This window comes from Melanerpes formicivorus, unplaced genomic scaffold, assembly GCF_026170545.1.
Source record: "Melanerpes formicivorus ecotype bairdi unplaced genomic scaffold, bMelFor1.0.p_v2 SCAF_19, whole genome shotgun sequence".
Taxonomy (NCBI): Eukaryota; Metazoa; Chordata; class Aves; order Piciformes; family Picidae; genus Melanerpes; species Melanerpes formicivorus.
Genome location: NW_027142371.1, coordinates 11,320,872 through 11,345,802, shown reverse-complemented (window position 1 = coordinate 11,345,802; position 24,931 = coordinate 11,320,872). Strand labels below are relative to the sequence as shown.

The 24,931-nt window shown below is 47.2% G+C and overlaps 1 long non-coding RNA gene across 2 annotated transcripts; it reads right to left on the bottom strand.

Moving 5' to 3' along the window:
* Nucleotides 1-5,787: 5,787 nt before the first annotated feature.
* Nucleotides 5,788-24,655, bottom strand: LOC137446958 (uncharacterized). 2 transcript variants are annotated; one of them, XR_010988765.1, is made up of 5 exons: nucleotides 24,572-24,655; nucleotides 24,075-24,199; nucleotides 20,751-20,846; nucleotides 10,419-10,555; nucleotides 5,788-6,755 (listed from the first exon to the last, which is right to left on the bottom strand). It is a non-coding gene; the product is annotated as an uncharacterized lncRNA (long non-coding RNA). The 2 variants fall into 2 exon arrangements; XR_010988766.1 differs by lacking the exons at nucleotides 10,419-10,555; nucleotides 20,751-20,846 and having other exon boundaries at nucleotides 24,041-24,199.
* Nucleotides 24,656-24,931: the final 276 nt, after the last annotated feature.

Here is a 24,931-nt window from a genome sequence, read left to right as displayed (position 1 = left end):
ACTAATGTCCTAGGGCTCTCATATGCATGATTATGGCAGTCATTTTTAATTAGGGGTTGTGTCAATAGTATTGACATTTTCATTGCTTTTGGGGGATGTTGAGGATATGTTCCAGCAGGTGAAGTCCTCTCTTTGCACTTCTCTATCCCTCCAGCTGCACCCATCGTGCAGCTTATTAAAAAGATGCAAGAGTATTAAGCCCCTTCTCTGGGCAAGTTAATTACAGAGCCTTACACACCACCAAACTCAAGGAATGCAGGAATTCAAATTCCCTCCATCCTGTGGCAAGATTTACAATCTTATTCTGAGTGCAATATTCATTATTAACAGAAATCTTGACAGGATCTGGGAAATGCTGGTGGCCCTGTGATGAAGAGGATGCATTCAATAGCTTGCCGGGAAGTGGAGTTAGACATGAACAGCTCAAGCCAGTCATTGCACTCAGTGATAAACACCCAGCAGGAGCTATCATTCACCCAGAAAGAAAGAGGAAGGCAGATCATTACATTTATTGGTCATAGTTTTTCAAGAGTCAATAAAGACCCACTAGAAAAAGCATGCTTAGCAGCAGGGATATGTTTTGGGTTTTTTTCCTCTCTGTCTCAAAAATACCTTTGGTTCCCCAGCCACACATAACCCCAGTAGAAGGTCTGTCTCCTGCCCCATACGTCAGGACGAATCTTCCTCCTAGATGCTGGTCCTGGTCTAGATGGTGCTCACACTGTGCAGTTTTTAATGTCTTTAACCATCTTTAGCTTTGTATCCTGATAGCCCCTTCAGGCTATATGTCAATGCCATCTGGGAGGAAGAGAACTGACTTCTGCTGAAGAGCTGCGGTAATGCAGATCTCTTCACTGAAATTGTGCTCCCTTCACTTGACAAACTGTCAGTGCAGAACAATTATCTGCCTGTTGGTTTGCTTGTCCTTTCCTTTCTCTCCTCTCAGAAAAACAAAAACAAAGCCCAAAACAAACAAACAAACAAAAAAACCCCCACCAAACCAAAACAAACCCCGAGCCAAAATAAAACACAAACCCCGCAAGAAACAGACGAGGAAAAAGAATATACACAATAAACTCCATGGGCAGAGTCCAGCTGATCTGATAGCACCACCCAGAGATGTGCTTGAAGGCAGAAGTTGGTCCTTTCTTTACCACCTCTTTTGCCACCCTCTCTTCCCACACATAGGATAGAGTAGAATAGAATAGAATAGAATAGAATAGAATAGAATAGAATAGAATAGAATAGACCAGACCAGGTTGGAAGAGACCTTCGAGATCATTGCATCCAATCTATCATCTAACACCACCTAATCAACTAAATCATGGCACCAAGCACCCCATCCAGTCTCTTCCTAAACACCTCCAATGATGGTGACTCCACCACCTCCCTGGGCAGCCCATTCCAATGGGCAATCACTGTCCCTGTGTAGAATTACTTCTTAACATCCAGCCTAAACCTCCCCTGGTGCAGCTTGAGACTGTGTCCTCTTGTTCTGGTGCTGGCTGCCTGGGAGAAGAGACCAACCTCCGCCTGTCTACAACCTCCCTTCAGATAGTCGTAGAGATCAATAAGGTCTCCCCTGAGCCTCCTCTTCTCCAGGCTAAGCAACCCCAGCTCCCTCAGCCTCTCCTCATAGGGCTGTGTTCCAAACCCCTCACCAACTTCGTTGCCCTTCTCTGGACACGTTCCAGCAAGTCAACATCCTTCCTAAACTGAGGGGCCCAGAACTGGACACAGGACTCAAGGTGTGGCCTAACCAGTGCAGTGTACAGGGGCAGAATGACCTCCCTGCTCCTGCTGGCCACACTGTTCCTGATGAATGTTCTCAGGTCTTTGGGACAGATGATGTGCCTGTTTTTATCTGTCTTAAGTCCTGTATAAATAAGGATATTAGAGCATTAGTGTATTTTGGCTGATGTGTTTAGCAGCTCTAGATTATTAATTGCTCCTCAAATTAACGTTTGCATTTGCTCACAAAGGTCTTTATTGCAGAGCAGGGTCAGGCAAAAAAAGGATTATTCCTGCTAATTATTCCCAGTTCTTTAATATTTGCACAAAAGGTTTGCAAGACTGAGTCCTGTGGATTGCTTTGTTTGAGAAGCTAATAGGGTTTCCAGGAAATCAGCAGTGTCTGGTGGGCCATCAGAGCAGCCTCTTAGTGCATATGGAGGACAATTAGATTTGATGTAGTTAAGGGTGGTTGGCTAAAGGCTTGTAATGACTTAGCCAGGTCCTGATCCTGGGGTTTTCAAAGTCAGTGGTAAAACTTCCACTCAGAGCTGTGCTTTATGGGAAGCTGACTGAAGCAGATCAGATTTAGGATGCTTATCAATATCTAAAAGGTGAGTGTCAGCAGAATGGAGACAGATTCTTCTCACTGGTGTCCAGTGACAGGACAAGGGACAGTGGACACAAACTGGAATACAGAAAGTTTCACCTAAACATAAGGAAAAGAAATCTTCACTTTGAGGGTGGTAGAGCACTGGAGCAGGCTGCCCACAGAGGTTGTAGAATCTCCTTCTCTGAAGGCATTAAAATGCTTTCTGAATGTGTTCCTGAGTGATTTACTCTAGGTGATCCTACTTTAGCAAGGGGGGTGGACTAGGTGATCCTCAGAAGTCCCTTCTAATTTTTACCATGACCTGGGCAGCTCCTGGCTGCAATGGGCAGCCATGAGTGATCTCTGTTTGCTCTAAAACCCTGTAGTTGCATCAAGAGTGACTTGGGAGTGAGCAAAGCTGAAACACAAACTGTTTGGAGCAATAGTTATAACGTTTTGGCCCTTGCCTTTGGTATGTCACTATATATTAGCAGTCCCTAGAGAGTTCCCCTGAAGTCTACCTTCTGCCTACTGCTTGGATCTCCTATTTCCTCACCTAGACCATAACAGGCTGTACTGTTACAGAAAGTTCTTGATAGATGCATTAAGTTCTCATTCCATAAGGATATAATTAGGCAATAAAGATACCAGCAGAAACCAGCATGGGTGCCTCAAGGTGGGATCTACATTTAAGCATCTGACACACATCCCAATTTTGGGGATTCCCCTGTATCCACATCTTCTCTAGCTCTAGGAGAACTGGAAGCTTTCCTTCTCTTCAAGGCACAGGTGGCTTTAGGGGTATCTAAATATGGACCACACTTCTTTAAGGAGAAAACATTTTCATTTCCATTCCATGGTTTTGTTCAAGTCACAATGCCTCCAGCTTCCCCATTTGACATTTTTTTAGTAACTTAATTATCGTTACCAAGGAAGAATTTTAATAGTGGTGTTGTTTACATTGGATGCAGCCCTGGGGAACGAGAAAGAATAACCCAGATTGTGGGAGCAGGAGGAAGGAGTGTGGTATTTTGGAAACCCAGGCCACAGGCTGCTGGAAGCATCTGTTTCTACTCAACCTTTTCCTCTAGAGTCCTGCTATCATTCACAGCCCAGACTGCCAGCAATTAGGGATCCGTTCTGAGGATTCCCCTTCCCTTGTGCTTTCATCCTCATCCTTCCTTGTTCATGAATCTTGGGATCAAGAGCGTTAAGGTACTGTTTGCTCAGTGGCTGTTGCTCACCCCAGCATCCCTGTCTCAGCAGATGCCTTCACTCCATGCTCCTGACATGGAAATTAGAGTTGGGGCTGGGGAGTTCTCAGAAACCAGCCCTGCTAATTGCAAAGCACATAATTGACTGAGAAAGACAATGTGTCAAGGTGTGGCTTGGAGCTATAGAGATGGTGGCAACTTGTCTATTTTGCCAAGGGCAGAGCTGTGCTCTGTGTCTGGAAAGCCACAAGCATCCTTACAATCCATGGCTGTAAACTGGCTCCATGTTCATGTGGGCTAAGTTAGAGCTGCCTGTTTTCCTTCTGTTTGCAGGTGCAAATGTCAGCAAATGTACACTGGAAAGGCTTGGGTCTTCTTCACTGGAGGGATTCCAAACCTGCCTGGATGCAATCCTGAGCAACCTGCCCTGTGTGAACCTGCTTTAGCAGGACAGTTGAACTAGAGGTCTTTTCCAACCCCCACCATGCTGGGATTCTGGGATTCTATTAGGCCAGCTCAAAACTCTTTTGGATGCATTGCTGGGTGTTGGGAAAGATGTTGCATCTGTGAAAAATGGACAAAGAAAATCCTTAGTAATTTCTTTCATATGCTTCCAAGAAATCAACTCCAAGAGTTCATCTGTTGCTTCCTACTCTTTTTTGTTTGGTTGGTTTTGTTTGCTTGCTTTGTTTTGTTTAAAGCAAGAAATATTTCCAATCAATTCTGATACAACCTTGCTACTTGCTGCTGTATTTACACTTCACTACTGATGAAACACAGAAAGGGAAGAAAGTAATAGAACAATTGAGTGTCTGCATCTTCTCAGCAGCAGTCTGCAAATGTGTCTGACATCCCTGTTGTTTGGTTCCTAGCAAAAAGTAGTTTCACCATGAAAAATGGTCTCACTGAGTGGCAGCTATAGAGGAACTAGTCACACGTAGTGAAGTTTTGACATAGAATTATAGAATGGGTTGGGAGGCATCTCAAAAGGTCATCTAGTCCAATCACTCTGCAGGGATGTCTTCAACTAGAGCAGGTTTCTCAGAGCCCAGTCCAATCTGACCTGGAATAGGTCCAAAGATGAAGCATCTCCCATGTGTCCAGGTAACCTAAGCCAGTTTCTCACCACCCTCAGTGCAAAAAAAATTCTTCCTTCTCTCTAGTCTAAATCTCCCTCTTTTAGTTTAATCCATCACTCCTTGTCCTGTCACAACTGATCCTGCTCAAAGGTCTGTCCCCTTCCTCACCTTTTCAGTAGCAGAACTGATCCCTGCATCCCAAAAGAGTGAGCTGGAGAGCTGAGCTCCCAGCTCCATGGGTGCTTTTCAGTCTGATCTTGTTCTCAGGCAGAAGTATTTGGTACATGCTTGATCTCATTGAAGTATGTGGGGAAATAAACCCATGTAGGCTTCAGGAGAGTTTCAGCATGGATGTTTAGACACTGTTAAAGTGCAGAAAAATGAACTAGCAGAACTGGGTAAGCACTGTTCTCCTTTTAGCTGAGGAGAGGTGCTCCTGCAATAACATTGCTCCTGATGTCTTTACCTTTTAAATACCCAGTGACATAAATATTACATGCATGTTAAGCAGCAGATCCAGCAAATAGCTCCTTATCCTAAGGCACGTGAATACTCTTGGCCCTAGTAAGAACATTTAAGTGATACCTAAAGGACCAAAGGGGTGGAATCAAGGGAACCAAATGTCTAGCGTCTGAAACAAAACATCTCTCTGTGCTCTTTCGTGGTAGGGGTTAACTTGGGCCAGGTGTCATGAAGAGAAAAGGACATGAATAACCTCACATCAGGTTTTTGCATCCAAATGGCTCATTATACCAGCAATATTCATAGCTTGTGATAGTCCTATAGATTTACGATGGGTAGGAGAAGATGACACCCAGCTTACTTTCCCACCAATCATTATTACATGGGAAAGAGAGTGATTTTCTTTAAGTCCATTAGCATAACATTAGTGCTTATAAGGACCAGACTGGGATGCACAGTTTATAGTCTTTTAGGTCCACAAAGTCAAACTGGAAACCCTGTTTCAGCAGCATAGATTTTCGTCTCCCAAACAGTGAAAATAGTTACTACAGGCTGCAGATATATGCATTTGGGGGCAGTTAGGATCCTCTGGTATTCCCAGCTCATCCCCAGCTCTTGCAGCCCCATAACAACCCATTTCTTCACTGGAACCTACTGAACAAGCTGCTTGGCACGTTGTACAAAACACAAGGAGGGAACTTCAGATCAAAGCATTTATTTTTTTGTTGCAGCAGATGAAACACCGAGGCACGAGGCTCCTGGGAGGGCATGAGCAAACACATATGGAAATAGTGCTTGGAGTTGAACTGGGCAGTCCTGAATTACAGCTGAGATCAATATAGGAGGACAACAGAGATTGTCAGTCTTGGGTGGTCTCCATTAGGCAGAACTGACTGGCAACCACAAAATGACTCGGGCTCAGCCCACCAGTTTAGAGCCCGAGTGATAGATCTGCAGGTGCCAGTCATCATAATTTCCTTATCAGCGGTCTTCATGTGGCCATTTGTCTTCTGTTACCTGGTTGCCTTGGTCCAGTTCAAGTGTTTTATCCTCCAAGGTGCGTCTGAGAGATCAATGCACAGCTACAGCTGGTTGAAGGGGACCAAATCCATTGAACAGTTGATTTGGTTCCATTTTACCAGCTTTAGCAAAGCATTTGGCCTCATGAGCTGTAGTCAGCAAACAGGGGAATTCCTCAGTGTCTTTTCTTCCCCAGCTGCATGGACCTCTTCTGAACTTGCTGCTTGACGTTGCACTGGTTCAAATGGCTTCACTTTCAGGCAGTCAGGATTTATTTAAGCTCCTTAGAGGCTATACAGCTGAAGAGCAGGTCTGAATTAAAGAGGCAGGTTTAATAGCAGTGGAATAGTCTGCAGCAGCAACCACCAGCCTGGAGCATTTTAAAATCTGATATTTGGCTCTGTTTTGAGAGTCATGTTGCTATTACAGTGTGACATAAGTAAAGGCTATTGTTTTAATCCATATACTTTAATTATCTCCTGCCTTCTTCTTTTCACTGTTTTATAGGCTGCTGTCCTCCTCCATGCCTTGTGTCTTGCTGTCTCAGGTGCCACCTAATATGCAGCAGCAGGTAAAGCAAAGATGTCCTTTGCTAGGACCAGCCCAGGCTGCACCCAAGAAACTCAGCTGCAGAGCTCTTCTCCCTTCAGGGCTCTCCTTAGCAAATAGGAGAGAAAAGGTTAAAACACCTGAAATGTTTTTCAGAGGTTACCAAACTCTACCTGTCTCCCCTGCAGCCTCCCATCTTTGCCCACCTGGTGCTAAAACCAGCGGTTTCGGCAGTTTTAAGATCTGCTTGAGCCAAGCAATGGTTGCACTTGCCATCACCAGAAACCAACAGGGAAGGGGTGGAATGAACGCGAAAGTGGGGGTGGAGATGGAAAAAAACCCAGCTTTTCTTTCTTGCAATCTCATAATCAGGCTCTTTACCCCCTGAAGCAAGCCCCTGTCGCACCACCACTGCCCAGATCACTAGTGTGATTGTTGCAATGCTGGGGAGCTGATTCCTCCTGGAGAACCCTGCAGCATGAACACCCCACTGCTAAAAATAACACCATAAATCAAATCTAAAGCATCAGAGCAGCTCCCATCGTTCCTGCAGTGGGAGCCAATAAACTCAGGCCTTTCCTTCTTAACCCAGAGCTGGGCACAGATATTGCACATTGCCATGTGCATAACCTATTTAAAGAATGTCTATGCGTCATAAGGCAAAGGTGACTTTTCCCCTCTTCTCCTCGCAGCCCACCACGCTGCAAGATGATACTAGGGGAAAGCACCTGTGCTTGTAGCCACTGCACACAGAAATATTGCAACACTGGGCCAGCATTAGAGCTTCCCAAGAAATCCAGGCTCTGCTCGGTAGCAGCGAGCACTGCGGATCACTCAGCTGCCCAAACCCGTTACTCTAAGCTGCCTATAAATAAATGGAGAGAGGGAGAGAAAGAGAGAGAATAGCTTTTGTAAAAGGGCTGCACAATTAATTTAATCGAGTTATCTCTAGGTACCTCTTCAAGAGACAATCAAGCCAAGGAACTAAATGGAAACTTAGACAGCGAAGACTTGGAAGCATTAAATTCATCCTTTGGTGACTTGCAGGAGGCAAAGGAAAGCAATTATTTACTGGTGATTGGGTGGAGGTGGAAGTGCCACCAGTGACCAAGGCTGCACAAAGCCTGCAAGCTAAACCCTGATGGGCAGATGGATTTTTGGGTTAGTGTGCACCAAGCTGTCTGAACATCACCACTGCATACCAAAAACATGCTCTCCTCCCCAGCTAAGTTTGCTCTATCCCTGTGGATCCAGATAGAATCTCTTGAAAGTGGCACTGCGGGGGAGCAGTGCGGGGATTACACCGAGCATCTTCTGCTGGAGACGAGTGCTGTCCCCACTCCCCCCTGCCTTGCTTTGGGGAGTGCCCAGAAACAGATCTGAAATCAATGTGAGTTGGCGTGGATGTTCCATAACGTTTTGTTTAAACTCTCTGCAGTGAGTTATGGGGGAGCTTTTCCTTTTTAGAAAATTAGTTTTTCTCTCCTGGATGCCATTAATCAAAACTAATGATGTCTCTCTGGTGGTGAGGCTTTCCCAGCAGCTGAGAAAGAGCAGCCCATGTTATAGGCTGAAGAGGGTTGAGACACACTGGGGCTTGTAGCTGCACAGCAAGGAGGGTATAGCTCTCCATCAGCCCAGGTACCACCAGGTTGGTCTCTGAGGTGTACAAGCCACCTGAGAAAGAAGATGGGCTCAAAAACGCACACACCCAACAACACCAAGTTCAGGTTTGCTGCCCAAACTGAAGCCAGGTCTACTCATGTCCTCATGAAACTGAGTCTTATATTGTAGAGGTTGTTTCTGGCACCCAGGATCAGGTGCTGGTGTCACCGCTCACAGGACCCGCTCCTACCATGGCATAGGCACATCCCTGAGCTGTGCAAAGTCCACACATGCTGCAGGCATTGGAGAACCATAGACACACTGAGTGAGCAACACATGTTAGAGGCAAATCAAGGCAAGAGTACAAACCAAACCTGTGCAGCACCTTTCCTTCTGTGCCAGCCTTCACCCAGTGCCTCTGGTTTTCCTTTGGCCCCGTGTCAGCTATGCTGGCTACAGTTCTAGGCATGAGAATGGGTAAACCCCCCTCATTACCAAAGCCCTGCTATGGCAAGCAGGATCAGTAGCAGGCAACAGAAAAGGATCTGCTCTATTGAAGAGCTTTCCACTTTAGCCTCAATATTCTAATAAAGATGTGTTATAGACAGTACAGCAAAGCCAAAGAATTTATCAGCATTTGTCGATATTCTTAATGAAGCAGAAGATTCAACATGCAATAGAATTAGCCTACAACGAACTCTTGCATAGGGCCCATCCTTCTGAGCCCAGAAACCTCCTGCCTATTCCAGCCCGATACCCTTTTGAGAAATGAGCATCCCTTGAATCCATTATCATTATAAGCTAAAAGGCCAAATGAGACAAAGTACTGTTGCTCTTCATCTGAATAAACAAATCATTTTTAGATCAAATGCATTAACAATTTATCATTCTAAAATCCAATCAAAAGGGAAAAACAACAATACAGAACATTGATTTCCTACAGCTTTATCTTAATGAAGTGCACATTCCCTTTGTAATTAGCTTTGGAAGGTTTTCTTTCCCCCCCCCAACCCCCCCTTTCCTCAAGCTAATGTGTTATTTGATTTCCATCCAAACATTACTAAATTGGAGGAAATTTCCCCCAAAATGAAGTGGCTTTTGATAAGGCAGGAAAATGTCTACTCTCTCACTTTGCTATTTTTTTCCACCCAAGAGCCATACTTGTACTGCAGATGATTCAACTTTATTGCACGGTGTCTTTGCGAGGATGCTTAAATCAATGCCACAGTCGCTGCATTCTGCACAATGTGCCATTTGTAAACCAGAAAATACAACCTCGCCGCTCTTCCCCTTTCCCTTGCAGGCATCAAATATTCATCCCTCTTAGATTATTACAGGGTGGGGGGGGGGAAAGGGGACTGCATCCTATTAAGATTTCTAAAATTATAGATATTCCACCCCAAAAAAAAAAAGGAGACTCCAGATGAAGCTCGGGAGTCTTCTGCTTGGATTTTATTTGACTTAATTAAAAAGCACTCAGTTCCTTTGTGAGCTAAAGTAGTTGCTGACATTGCAGTAGCCACTCAGTCTTTCAAACCAAAACTATTACCTGGACTTAATAAAGTGTCTATTTAATTTATACACCCCATGAACTCACCTGTCTCCCACAGACACAACGTGGCTTTGCTAATGACTAGCAAAGGTGGCAGCTTGACAGCGACCCCCCAGCAGCCCAGGGTAACTCAGCTGCCCCACAACAGAATTTCCATCACCTTTTATCTGCCTTCTCTGCCATTAATACCTTTATCCAATATCTATGATCCAACATGCATTTTTTTTCCAGGCTACCTCTCTGTTCCTCCCCTAAATCTCTCTTTTAGATCTTTTCTTCTTTAAATGATGCTGAACAGAGGACTATTGCTTTCATCCTGCTTCACTGAGTATGTGCTGAAATGCAAGGGCTAATTTGAGAGTCTGGTTTTATTTGGATATATTGCCAAGGTACACAGCAATGTCTATGAGGGAGGATAAAGCCCCAGCCCCTACAACTGCTACCTTATTCCTTAGTTATACAGAAAGTCAAAAGCAACCTTAGAAAAAACCTTGGCTATTAATATGAGAATCTCTGGCTTCATACAAATTTTGATCCCAGGCCTCTTGTAAATAAATAACAGCCTTATTTTAAGCACAGATTCGATCTGTTCTGGCAAAGCAGACTGTCCATACCTGAGGGGGAGCTGAAAACACTCTGGCTCTGTGCAGGACCGAGACGGACCCTCCAAAGCAGTTTGCTCTGAGCAGGTCTCTGGGAGCTGCATCTCCTGAAACTCTGAGCGGGTCTCTGGCTGCTGCATCTCCTGCAACTGGTGATGGAAATAGTTGTGGAGTTTGGATTTTATTTTTTTTGGGCTTTTTCCAACTCACACACTCAAAAGAGAACAAAGCCGTTCCCTAATACAGTTTGTGCATTTTATGGACCAAACAATTAAAGAGGTTTTAAAACATGTGCTGACTGCATAATTCCATACAGGGGAGTGCACTCAGCATTTCTAAACAGCAACTGATACCAGCTACCACTTAATAGTACAAACCACCAGCAGTCCCGTTAAAATCAATAGAAAATTAGATGCTATGAAAATGCAATATGTGTCCAATTAGTTATAATTGGAGCAAATGGTGATGCAGATAAACTCCTGGAGGAAGATGCATTTGTCCACACAGCTCCCTGCCTGCCCTCTGCGTGGCTCAGAACGGGCAGTGGTGGGCTCTGCTGTGTCCCAGGGCAGGAATGATGATCCATCTAAACACACCTATGTTAACTGTTCTCTGATCACGGCGCCGCTCAGAGCCTGCAGACCTGCCTTGGTGCACCGCGGCGCGGGCTGAAAAATGATCCTCTGTCACACGGAAACCTCCCTGTTGGACTTGACAAATTATTCCAGCAAACCTGTTTAAGAACTAAAAAATCCTTGGACATGGTGACAGGCAGAGAAGGATGCTGTTTGGGGACAGTTAATTATTTATTTATCTGGCAGAGTTTAAAAGCCATGGCCCAGTCCCAGGCATCCTCACTTTTTTTTTCCCCCCAGCCCCCTCCCCTCCTGCCCCCCTGCCTGCCCGCTCTTACAGCAGTTCAAACTCCTGCTCACCGATTATTTTTTCAGGCTGCTTTCAACTCCTAAAAACTCAGCTTCACGGTAGAATGGGAACTGGGTTATGCTATCCTAACGCTTTATTTTTAACATCTTTGGTGCAACACATTGGCCTCCTCTTTGTTTCATCTCATGACTAAGGAAAAAGAGCAAAGATTCCACATCCCGGCGGCGCAAAAGGCACGTCCCCAACCAAGCACCACTCCAACCTCTTCAGGCCTTTGCAGTGGATGGAAGCACATCGCTTCTGGTACAACAAACATTATTAACACAGCAGCATTTATTCATTTTTCCATTGAAACACTATGAAATACCACTTATTTTACCCAACTATTATTGTCTCAGAGCTATGAGGAAATAACCTTCTCCAAGCTTCCTATTTTAAGCTAATGATTCAAATTATGAAGGACTTATGGCCACGTACGTGAAAAATAACCCCCACCTGCCCACCCAGAAAAGCAGCTCATGTTTACCCAGACCTGAAACCTTTTTGCATCATTGGACACTGTTACTTACACCTTTAAGTGAACTGTCTCTCAAGAATAGCAAAAAAAAGGAAGTGGCAGCTTTTATTTGTTACGCTGACTCAGCCAAACGGGGGAACAAGAAACGTTAAGACCCAATCCATAACTTTTGTGGCCGCTCAAAGGACGTATTCTTCCTCGACACTGATAAAAGTTTAATATGTAGTTGCCCAGGTTTTTAATAAACTTGTCAACAAAAGAGCAAGGCAAATTGATGGGGGCCTTTCCCAGGAATAAATTCAGCTTCAAACAGGCCAAATGAGCGTGGAGGACAGGGAGGGGACGACACAGGGGCGACTTTTGCTGGTCTTTGCAAAAATGGCACAATAGATTTTCGTGGGTGCGTCTTATTGTCTCAAAGACAAGGCTTCAGGACAAAGCTGCCTTCACTTAAAGAAAGCAAAGTGGTGTAAGCACCACAGCCCTGACCCTGGTGAGGACAAGAGGGGACAAAAAAATATTCATCTTTCCCAGCCTGCCCTCACAGCCCGGTCCCCATCCAGCAGCAGACCCTCTCAGGGACAAGCTGCAGCATCACTCCCTGCCTTATTATTCACTTTTGCACACATTTCAGGACATTCTCTCCAAGTATCACCTGCACAACCAGCTTCTCTGTTCAGCCAAACCATCCTTGCTCCCTGCTCCATTTTTTCCCTTCAAATGCTCAAGGCTGAGCTTAACTCAAGCACAGCACAGTCCTTTACCCACTGCTGTTACTACAGCTGGATTTCTCTCCTGCAGCCTGTAGCTGCAAGTACCCCTCACATACAGGCACCAGTTATAGATTCACCTGGACATAAGCTACACACACTGTCCACCTTCTGCAAGGTCAGGAATCAAATCACTGCTTGGGATTCATTAGTTTCTACTAGGCTCAATCAAACCGGTGCCTTAAATTATTAAGACTCGAGGTTTTGTGTTAATTTGTTTACCTGAAGTAAACACAAGCCTTAAATCAGAGCTTCCAATAATCTCACTGCCAACAAATTAACCCACATCATTCCAGGAGGGGACATCAGACTCTTCATCTCAACAACTCTTTGAGACACTTTGCTTCCCATGCCATCAACTCCCTCCCAGCACCTTCCTTTTCTTGCACTGAGCAGCTCCAACAGCCAAAAGCCAAGTCCTGCCTCCAACACCAGATCACTTCTCAGATTGGAAGCACTGCCCCAGCCATTGCAGTGAACTTTGTTCTTGATTGCTCTTAGGTCACTAAATTCCTGCTCCTGTAGCTCTATCCAGCAACCCAAATGCCAGGGTTGATGTGCCTATGTACGGGCTTTGCAGGCATGGCTTCTGTCCTTACAGCTGCTGGGTGACTTCTGCAGTCAGTGGTCACGAGTCTCACGCCTCTTGGCTGCCCAGATGCCACCTAATCCAGTCCCACCAGAAGGGCAGCTGAGAATGAGTACTATTTATAGCAGTTGCTCCTCAGTTCTCCTAGGCTCATCAGTCTGCCCAGGGCTTTTTTAGAGAGCAGCACAGGCCATATCTGGGCATGGCAAGGCATCTGCAGGCAGGGCCCTGTGCTTCATGTAAAGATAAAAAAAAAAGGGGGGGGGGGGGGGGGTGGAAGGAAAACCCTGCATCAGTTGGAGATGTCAGCTGCCCTGCGTGGCTGCCTTCTAGCACCACCACCAACTGCTCCAACTGCTAAACCCTGTTGACTCTTGCTCCTGCTTCACACAAGAGACATCCGTGCCTGTAAACCTTGTACACAAGGATCCACCATCAGCTTCTGCTCCTCCATCCAGACCACTTGGCAAAGGCAGACTGACCCAGGGATGTATGCTGATGCTGGTTAAACTAGGCAAGAAAAGCATCTTCAGAGTGCCATGGGGCACAACAGAGGTCAGGGGGAGCAGCCCATGGATATACTGCTCTGCCTGTACATGCAGATACCCATTGAGGCACTCACATGGAGCATGGGTACGACTGGGCAGGCCTGAGGGCCATGCTGGCGTTGCACAACCTCCACAGCCCCGGCAATGCGGCACTGTGCGGCACTGCGCCCAGCCTGGCAACCAGCACCTGTGAGGCAGCGAGCTGCCCAGCAAGGCTGGAGCAACTCATGGACCCTATCACTCAGCTCACTCCCTCTTCAATACCCCTAGGTCTCAGCTGAGGTGTCACCTTGGCACCTCACATTCTGCCACCTGCTCAGTGATGCTGGAAAGTCCAGGCAAGTCCAGGTAAGCATGAAGGCAGAGGGCTCACAGCCCAACCCTGTGCCATCCCCCCAAAACACATGCTGTGCACCACTGTGCAAGCCAACACCAAAGCAGGGAAGTCCTTACAAACTCAGAATAAGATGTCCTTGAGTAATTGCATCAACCCTCCTTGGTCACAGATTCACAAATTCTCAGATTGTGATGATTTTAAAGGTACCATCAAAGGTCACCTTGTCCAACTCCTCTGAAGTGAGCAGGGACACTTCCAACTAGATCAGGCTGCCCAGGGCTACATCAATCTGACCTTGAATGTCTCCAGGGACAAGCCCTCAATCACATCCCTGGGCAACCTGCTCCAGTATTTTACCGCTCTCATTGTAAAGAACTTCCTCCTTACTTTCCCTAACTTTAGCTTCCCAGTGCAAGCAATAGTTTCAACAACTACACGCTAAGCACCTACTCTGTCTCTGGGGGAAACTGAGGCAGAAGAGCTACACGACTCATCTACAAGGCCAGCAAGCTGGCAGTGGAGTTCATGCCCTCAGCTCCTATTCTTGGAGCACCGGGCTGATCTCACAGTGACCTTCCCCATCCCAGTGGGGAAAGTATTTTGCAGCATCACCACCTGCTTGGCTGAGGTCAAGAGCAGCTCCAGCATCAACACAGCAAATGCTAAACCCAGCGTCTTCTCTGGGAGGCAGTCACAAGTGTGGTACTTAAATCAGCCCTGGGCTTTCAGGGGAGGGCTCCGAGCTTAGGAGCGAGGATATTTCTCTTGCGAGGAACACACCACTCCCTCGCCCACAGTCACTGCTAAGTGCAAGATGTGGTGAAAGTCTTTAAAAATAGATATATTCCCAAGCAATTCATGCCGCTTGCATCTGGCAGGGCGAACCTTGCATGGGAGCTCTTTCTAACTGACTAAAAAGGATCGTTAGCAGCTCGAGGCTCATGCAACCTTGACTCTCTCCTCCTCTCTTCGGGGCCTTCTCTTGCTCTTGGCCTAAACCAGTCCTGGGAAACACAAGGGAAGCCCTGCCCAGCTAGGCTGGTGTCAAAGGCAGGGAAAGATACTGCAGTGCAGTGCTGATCTCTTCTGCAATCGGACGTGCAGACTAGCCCGAATGCTGAGTCAGCACAATTTCTTTTTTGATTGGTTGATCTGAGTAACATACTTTCAATGTATGCTAAAGGGGCAGCAATTAATACATTTCTCCCCTTTCCCCACCTTGCCAAACGCCGTCGAATCGACTGCAGTGTTCGCACTCCCGAAAGCCACTCTCTGGCCCTAAATAATATTCTGAGGCTCTCTCAATTTTTAATTTAGGGCATTCAAAAAAAAACCAAAATATATATTAAAAAAAAAAAAAATTAAAAAGGGGGGGAGGAAAAAAAGGGAAAAAAGGGGGGGAAAAAAATTTGCAATCTAAGCGATGCTCACTTTGATCGACTTGTGCTGCTGCAGCTAAAATATCTGTCCTGCAGGTCAATCTAATCATGCTTAATAGCAGTTTATTCTTCAACGCAACATTTTTCACGTTGGGTCGACAGTTTTAAATGAGATTGCTGATGCACCCCTTTACTAATGCTTTTACCGGGGCCAGCACATCCCTGGAAATACTTGTGCAATAAAATGCTTTATTGCTCTTGATGAATGCACTATTAAACTTGAATTGCAAACATCTCCCCCCCCGCCCCCCCGCCAAGCACACACTTGTGGGGGATTTTTTCTCTTTCTTCCCCCCCCCCCCAAAATAAAAGAGAGAGGGTGTTGGAATTTATGGGACCACCTGTCTGCCAGTATTAAGTAATAGTAAAAGTGATAATAAGAGATCATCGACGTAACAACCACACACACACAACTGAGAGGGACCAAACCCGCTGGGCACAACTGCGTGGCGCAAATTCCTCCCTCTCCTCTCATGTGCCCGTGCAAAATATCCATCTAGGACCTGCCTGTAGCTCCGCTTGCACGCGGAGAATTCATCTCAGGAACGGCTGGATTTTGTGAGGCATAGAATAGAAAAATTTAACTAATTTGGTCTGCTGGATTTATGGCTTTTACAATTCTCAGAGCTCCTGTTTCCGTGCCCGCCACTGCACAGTCGCAGTTGGCAGGTGGATGGGAGCACCAGAGCATCCTGCACTGCTGCACGGCAGCGGGGCTGGCACGGATGCTCCCCGCCATGCACCCACTACGGCGCTCGAGGCTGGGAGATCCTCACCAGCTTATAAAAAAAGAATAGGCTTAATTTTGTCTGCCAGATTGAGAGGATCTAGCGCAATATAATGCTCCCAGTTTGAGTCTCAAGAGGTGCAAAAGGGAAGAGGAGCTGCCACGAAGCAGAGGAATGTCGCAAACTGGTTGCTGAAGGCCTGCAGCCATCATCTGCTTCCATCAATGCCAACAGCAAGGGGATGCCGTGGCTCTGGGGGTACCACATACAGACACCCCAGTTCATTGTTAATATCATGCCAGCCTGGATGCCTCCAGGCACGTACCACAGCAAAACCTCCCCTGCCACCTCTGCTCCCATGCTGTGAGAGAGCATGCAGAATTATGGCTTTGAAAATATTTACATAAAAAATAAATCTGAGCACTTAGTGACTTCCTAAAGTTAGCAATTCCATGTGATTAACAAGCGTATTAATTCAGAGACGGGGGGAAGGAGATAAAAATTGCATTAGGAATGCAGGTAACTACTGTAAATCAGACCACGAGCACCTTTGTACATGCTGCGCAGGAGTGACAGAGGAGTTCAGTAAAACCTGCACTGAGGGAAAGAAGGAAAGGAAGGAAAAGATGGAAGGAAAGGAAGGAAAGGGGAAGAGAAAGAAAGATGGAAGGCAGGCAAGGCAAGGCAAGGCAAGGCAAGGCAAGGCAAGGCAAGGCAAGGCAAGGCAAGGCAAGGCAAGGCAAGGCAAGGCAAGGCAAGGCAAGGAAAGGAAAGGAAAGGAAAGGAAAGGAAAGGAAAGGAAAGGAAAGGAAAGGAAAGGAAAGGAAAGGAAAGGAAAGGAAAGGAAAGGAAAGGAAAGGAAAGGAAGGAAAGTAAGGGAGGAAAGGAAAGAAAGGAAGGAAAGGAAAGAAAGGAAGGAAAGGAAAGAAAGGAAGGCAAGGAAAGAAAGGAAGGCAAGGAAGGCAGGCAAGGCAGGAAAGGCAGGAAAGGAAAGAAAGGAAGGAAAGGAAAATAAGGAAGGAAAGGAAGGGGGAAGAGAAAGAAAGAGGAAGGCAAGGAAGGCAGGGAAGGCAGGAAGGCAGGCAAGGAAGGAAAGGCAGGCAAGGCAGGAAAGGCAAGCAAGGAAGGAAAGGCACACAAGGAAAGAAAGGAAGGAAGGAAAGGAAGGAGAGGAAAGAAAGGAAGGAAAGGAAAGAGGAAGAGAAAGAAAGACAGGAGGCAGGTGAGGAAGGCAGGCGAGGAAGGTAGGTGAGGAAGGCAGGCGAGGAAGGCAGGTGAGGAAGGCAGGAAGGAAAGAAGGAAGGCAGGAAGGAAAGAAGGAAGGCAGGAAGGAAAGAAGGAAGGCAGGAAGGAGGAAGGCAGGAAGGAGGAAGGCAGGCAGGAAGGAAGGAAGGAAGGCAGGAAGGAAGGAAGGAAGGAAGGAAGACAGGGAAGGCAGAAAGGCAGGGAGGAAGGCGAGGGAGGAAGGCGAGGGAGGAAGGAAGGAAAGAAGACAGGGAAGGCAGGAAGGAAGGAAGGTGAGGGAGGAAGGAAGGAAGGTGAGGGAGGAAGGAAGGAAAGAAGACAGGGAAGGCAGGAAGGCAGGAAGGAAGGAAGGATGAAAAGAAGGCAGGGAAGGGAAGAAGACAAAAAGGGAAAAGAGAAAAAAGGAGAAAGATAAAAAAGGAGAGAAAAAGAAAAGAAACAAAGCCCAAACAAATAAAAAATGAAAACAAAAGGGAAAGAGAAAAAGCAAAAAAGAGGAAATGTAGTAAAGGAAAGAAGGAAGGAGGTGGAAAAAGGAGAAGAGGTGAGGCAAAAGGTCGGCAGGGAAAGGAAGGAACTTTTATGCTCAAATGATATGTAACACGGAATTTTATATTATATCCAGAATGGTGAGAACTGTCCTCATGTTTTTCTCCAGAGACTCAATCTAACATCAGTGATTTACAAGGGAGCAAAACTGCAACATCTCTTGATCATCAGAGCTTTCCTGCTTGGTCTTAGCTCATTACCCAGCATCCACCAGCTCCATACTTAAATCTGACCCCAAAATAGGGCTGGGCACCAACAGGACCCATCTTTGTGGGAACCCAAGGCTGAGGACCATTTGCACACAGGGTGGCTGAGAACTATCTCTGAGCAGGGTGGCTGGGGATCATCCCCATGCAGGGCAGCTACTGGTGGGGCTGAGCCCAGAGGATGCTGCATGCTTGCAGCAAGACCTTGAGAGTCCCTGTTGGGGCCAGCCAGGAAAGCTCTGGCTTTCTGGGGCCCAGTATAACCAGAGCATCCTAAAATGCTGAGCAGGATGACGTGTAACTCAATGTCCTCCAGTGCAAACTCAGCCTTCCCAAAGCCACCTGTTAAAGAAAAGACTCCACCTCTGTGAGGAAGGGGCACAGCACTCCCCACGCCTCCATCAGCCATGGGATTTACTTCAAAGAGAGGAGAAAAAAAAAGGAAAAGCTCTTAATAAACCCCACCAAATCCTGTAGGTAGGAAAACTCCTGACAGCCCAGCCTATCTTTTCTAACTCGCTATTCCCAAGCCTTGCTCCCAGTTCAATCCCCCTTGGCGTACGTGTAACAAGTGCCAACCGCACTCACCATGAGCAGAGCTGGATAAAGATTCTGCAAAACCCAAACTCTGAGTCTCACATGCTCCCCATGCCCAGGGAGGATGCTACAACAGGTATGACTTGGAGTAACCTCAGTGCAGCATCACACCTACCCAAATGATGCCTTCAAACCCCTTTGGCCAAGTGGAGAGAGGGGTTGTGATTGCAGCGAGACCACTCAAAAGCCAAACGTTGCTCTCAGCTGCCCCTTGGAGGTGGGAAGGTGAGTTTGGGAACCTGGGGAGTGGCCTTTCCTGTCGTTCTGGGCACCACGGAAGCTGTTTGGGGCTGAAAGCTTGAAACTCTCAGACACAACTCCCACCCAGGAAGAGCATTCAACTTGTATTTAAACCCAGTTTCTTTCAGCTCACCTTATGATTGTAAGGTCATGGAATAAGAGCTGACTATTTTACATTGGAAAAGGATAAAAAGGAAAAGCGGAAACCAGTGGAGGCTTCTTGAATTAAAGGAGCAAATTTTCTTCTTTTCCATTGGGAAAATGAACCTCCTATACTCAGAGCGCTCCTCTGGCTTTAGGTGTGACCCGCTGACTCGGTCACACCGATGAGTTTTAGGCACAAAAAGTTTTAATGTGAGAAAGACCCAAAAAGCGGAATCTGCACAGGAATTTACAGCTAAACCACTGCACGCCCAAGTCACAACTGTTGTAGCCTTTTTCCCTCTCCTCTTTCCACTCCCCTCCATCTCCTTTTGTTTTTCCTAGATTTAAGGATCAACCAGCTCTGCCTGCTGTCTGCTGTTATTTCGGGGGTGTAAAAAGGGTTGGTGGGGGAAGCAGGAGAAAGGAGCAATTGGCCTCCATCCCTGTGCAAACCCAGGAGCGGACAGGCAGCTTTCCTCTGGCATCGCCTTTCAAAGCCCATGCCGCAGTCAGCATATTGAATATTTAATGTCCTGATGAGCATTTCCACCTGCTGACACAGGCAAAGTGACAGAACAATACACGAGCTGGAACAAGATCATCAATTGACTCCCCAGTCGGTCTGCCAGGTCAGGCAGTTAAAAAAAAAAGAGAAAGAAAAGAAAAAAAAGGGGGGGGAAAAATCATCGCGATATAAAAGAATCTGTCTGTCTTTCTCCCCTGCTTTGCCTGGGGTCACACATTGCTCCTCTGAGAAGGGTTCCCACCTGAAATACATACTTCTTTACATTCCATAGCTTGCCAGGTTCATATGGGCATATAAAGAAGTATGTCTCTCAAGCAGGTAGTCTCAATATGCGCATTTATATGGTCACAGGAGGGAAAATAATGCTGATTTACAATTTACATCCCGAGAGTGACTTACGGCTCAGTTTAAACCAGCAGACTTTCCTCCTGCCCAGCCCATGTGCAGACACACACACAGACACACACACAGGCGCACACACACACACTCCCCAGCTCCCATTCCTCGCCAGTGATCCCAGATTTTGCCCTCGGCAGGTGATGGATTTTGGTCCCTGAGCAGAGGAATTGGATCATTCACCGGACACAAAGCGGCAGCAGGTCCGGCGGCTGCCCTGGCTGGGGCTCTTTGTCACATCAACCGCACAGAGTGAAAACCAGCCTCCCACACCACCTAAAAGCAGGTGTCTCCTTCCAAATCATAAACTTCCAGCAATTAAAAAGCCCAAAACGCGGTTCAGAGGAAGGGATTTGTATTGATAGAGATATCATTTTTAGACAAAGCCATGAGGGGGGAAAGTTAAATAGGCATGATTTCCCAGTTGCCTCCGTCCTGCAATTTGGAAACAAAAAGCCAATTTGCTTTCAGAAAAGCCCAAAATCAAATGGCCAGCTCCTGATTTGCAACCCGACTCCGGGAAAGGACTGTTCCATTTGCCACAGCGAGAAAACTCATCAGCTCCAGACAAGCAATTGCTTTCATCACAAACTCGAGATTAAAGCATAGGAAGAAGAAAGCATCTTACCTAGTGAATCCAATGATTTTTTTTTTTTTCCTCTGCTGGTCACTGGGAGTGAGACACTACCTCGTAGATAAGCCACCCCCAAATGATAGCACATGCCTTTGGGGCAGTTCAGGGTGTTTAAAGGAGAAGGAAAAAAAAAAAAGTAAAAAAAAAATTAGAAATCACTTCTAATAAGTCATCCGGTTGAGCTCCATGCCAGGGTTTTGGGGAGACACCTGCAGCTCTGCAACATAAAAGGCAGCCGAAACGAGGTGCCGAGAGCTCGGGCCAAAGTCTTTCTGAGTTATTCCCGCAGCTCCCGTGGGATGTGCGCCCATGGGGCTCGGCCCCGCTCTCTCCCTCTCCCTCTCCTCCTCGCAGCCGCGCTGAGCTTTAAAGCTCCCCGAACAATGTGGGCCGAGTGGCAGGGCTGCGAGCGCTGCCCGGGCTGAATAGGAGACTATTATAGGCAGGATTTAGGCAGGGAGCGAGGGCGGAGGGGATGGCAGGGGATGGCGGGTGCTGCCTGCCGCCTGCCTGCTCGCTCAGCAGGGTGTGCAGGGTGTGCTCACCTGCGCCCGCCGCCCCTCGCCCCGCTGCCTCTGGTCGATACCAATTTACAGGCGAATGTGGAATGGCTGCCTTGGCCTTAATGAATGTTACCGTTCCTCACAGTCTTCTAATGAACCCTTTAAAGAGGGTTTAAGTAAACTTAGCAAGTGGCAAACTAAGCACTTTGGAATACCTAATTGCATCGATGCTTTTCCACTGCTTTTTAAAATACCTCTGCCAGCTGGGGAGTAAATATTTCCCCGCTCCCCATCGACTTTCAGCACCACCAAAAAGCAAAGGCCACATGGAGCCAGGGTGTAAATCCACCATGCTCAACCTCCAGCCCCCCAAAATCAGATTACACCACTCATGCAACACCAGCACATGCCTCGATCCTGGCTCGGTGTAGCTTGTCTCCTCAGACCCTGAGTTTGTTGGCCCTGTTAACCAGCAGCATTTGTCTCATTTCAAGGCAAATTTCAACCTTTAGTTTGGATTAAAGGAAAGAGAGATGGAGCTGTGGCACCATTGTAATGCATGACTGCAGTGAAATTAAAGCAAAAAGAGAGCTAAGGAGTGTGAGGGAGAGTCTGAGAGCTTCAGATGAAACACAAACAAAAAACCCAACCTAAATCAAAGTGTTGGTGGGGGGTTCTGCACAGCCAAAGCACTCCATGGTATTGAATTTCCTTCAGACTGCCAACAGTAGAGCAGCTACTAGACTTCTTGGACCATTAAACATCTGCAACTTGTACTCAGTTTGCTTTCCTCAAATGAATTTGACACAGGCTGTCCTGAATGGTCCCAAACTTCTGCAGGTGAGTGGGACAGCAGCTGCTGGACACTGAAGAGAGGACTGTATGAGACCTTTTAAATCCTTACAGAAACTGAAGTCAATGACACAACCACAGCGTCAAAGTTCATCCTGGAGATTTAAATTTGCTTTGGGGCACTGTGTAGAAGCTCATGCTTTCCAGGGTAGTGCCTTTTGATGAAGAAGCAAATGGTGTGACAATGCTTTTAATGGTGACACCAGAGGCAGCCTGTGGTTTCCTCCCTGCAGCTACCACCAACAGTAAGTGGTGGTAGGCAAGTGTCATCCAATGTCCTCCAGCCATCAAGACTTGCTGAGCTCCTGGGCTTGCTCTTAGCAGAAAAACATGCTCAATGAAACTATGGCTGTTCTGGGGACAAAAAAAATATGGATGGACACCTAGATAGTGCGGAGGCCAAAGGGCAAATAAAACAGAAGGGAAAAGCCTGGAGGTGAAAGGGGAAGGAGGATTGTGGGAGGGATGGAAAGCAAGGTGCTGTATATTATATTCCTGCTCTGTCCCAGGCTCAAAGTGCTGCTCAAGTCCAGACAGCAAGGTGCAGCACAAAACTTTGGGGACTTTGGAGACAGCCTGTATTTCAGGTTGGGTGCTGGAGAAAGGAGAGGCAAGCAGGACCAAGGCAGAGGTATGTGTTGGCTTTAGCACAGCCCATGACAGAGCAACTGGGCTGGGCATGGGGCTCAGCCCTTGGGAGACACAATCACAACCATCCACTCGAGAGCAACCTGGCAATTACAATGACAGCACAAATCACAGATTTCTGCCTATACAATTACACATGACTGCTGAGTGCACCCTCTCTCCAGCACAGATATCTACTTGTATCCATACTCTAAACACAGCCTGGAGAGATGCCTTGTGTCTGGGTGATATGTTACACCTGCTTACAGTTATATATAGCATTTATATGCCTATATAAAAAGATGTGTAAAATATACATATGCACACTATAAAACATACCTACGCTGCTGCCTGTGTGTGGATGTACCACAGCATCCACCTCGCAGCCCTGATGTCTCTATATTTAATGTGACTAGGTAGCACCACTATCATATAAAATATAATGACCACAGAAGCAGAAGCAGAAGCAGTAACAGCCAATTGATGTCCAAAGTGTAACCTGAATTCCAAAACCTTGCAGGGAAAAAAACCTAACTTCTCCTCCGCTTCCTCCTCATGTTCCCTTCCTGCCCCATGCGCCTGTAATTAAGGATCGTTTCTCGGCATTTTAACAGTTAATCACCGCAGCATTGAGATCATGGCAAGTTAGGCTAAGTTTAACCACATTTCACCCTTCTGCTCTGGCTGGTCTTAGCTCATAGCACTAGTTGGTTGCAAATAAATAAAGCGAGCCCCAATCCCCCCAGGTGTCATTAGCCAGCCTGTGTCTGAATTAGGCATTTAAAGGCCGGTTTAACCTTGCAGAACGGTTGCATGTCAAAGTTCTAACATTTCAGTTCAGATTATTCTAGTGCACTGCTTGCTCTGCAGTTTGTTAGGGCTTTTTTCTTTCTCTCTCTCTCTCTCTTTCCCCCCCCCAACCCCCCCCTTTTTTTTTTTTTGTTTAAATGCGGAGTGTGCCACAGCAGAACACACACACAGAAAAATAGGGGGGTTGGAGGGGGAGGTTGAAGGGGGGAGGGAAGGTCTCTTAACCCATCCACAGATGAAACACACACCCAGCACATCCCTGCACAGGCACACACACGCGGCACACACACGCACACACACACACACACAGAGGCGTTTGCTGGATGCAAAAGCTCACATTTAAGTCCCCGGGCAAGTTTGGTGGACACTCAGTCCTGCATTGACCAGAAAAAGTGTTTAAAACCGAGCTGAGCTGGTAGCAGTTAAAGGCAAGGCAGGGAAAAGAGGAGGAGGGGGGAGGGAAGGGGAGGAAAAAAAAAAAAAAAGACATACCAGTTAGGAGCTTCTGTTGCAGCAGAGGACTCACCAGAGCACTAGCTGAAAGCTGAATCAGCTTTCGAGAGTTAGGGATGCATAGAGGAGGGTCATGGAATCACAAGGTAATAATGCGCTTCATGCTGCAGCCGTCAGCCTTCTCCTTATAGCCAATCTCTAATGCAGGAAGGGAAAAAGAGAGCAGGCCCAGGGATGGGATTAGTCCTCACTTGGAGAAAAAAAAAAAAAACAGGAAAAAAAAAGGGAAAAAAAAATCCAACCCATCAGGCAAACCCTCCCCTCCCCATCCACCCTTCCCTCACCCCCTCCACCCAGCACCACCACTACAACTCCATCCCCGCTGCTGCTGCATCGCGGCTGGGTGCGGGGTGGATGGAAGGGGGGTGGGGGGAGGCAGGCAGCGCGGTACCGCGGGGGCTGAGCGGCGGAGCCGGGGCTGGGGAGGGGGGGGAGCGGGGCTCGGCGGAGCGCTGCCGGCCAGGCAGGAGTTAAGGAGCAGCAACCTTGCCCGCCTGGATTGCAGCACACCTTGATGCGAAAGGGCTGCGCCTGCAGAAGTGCCTGCGCTCCCCCCTTCTTCCTCCTCCTCCTCATCACCCCCCCCACCCTCCCCCCCCCCTTTCCACCACTACCACCACAAACCCCGGGGGTCAGCCCGGGCTGGGGCGGGAGGGGTGGGGGGGAGGTCAGGCTGCCGGGAGGAATGCACAGCCCGGGGTGTGTGGGGGGCATGCTGAAGGAAGGGAGGGGGCAGCGCTGGTCAGAAAGCGAGTCCACCTTTCCAGTGCTTATATACCCAGCGAAGCATCCCAAACACGCACTCCCGGGCCAGTGGCCCCTTCTCCTGTTCTTCCCTCCCTGACCATATTTAGTCAACCACGGCAAAAA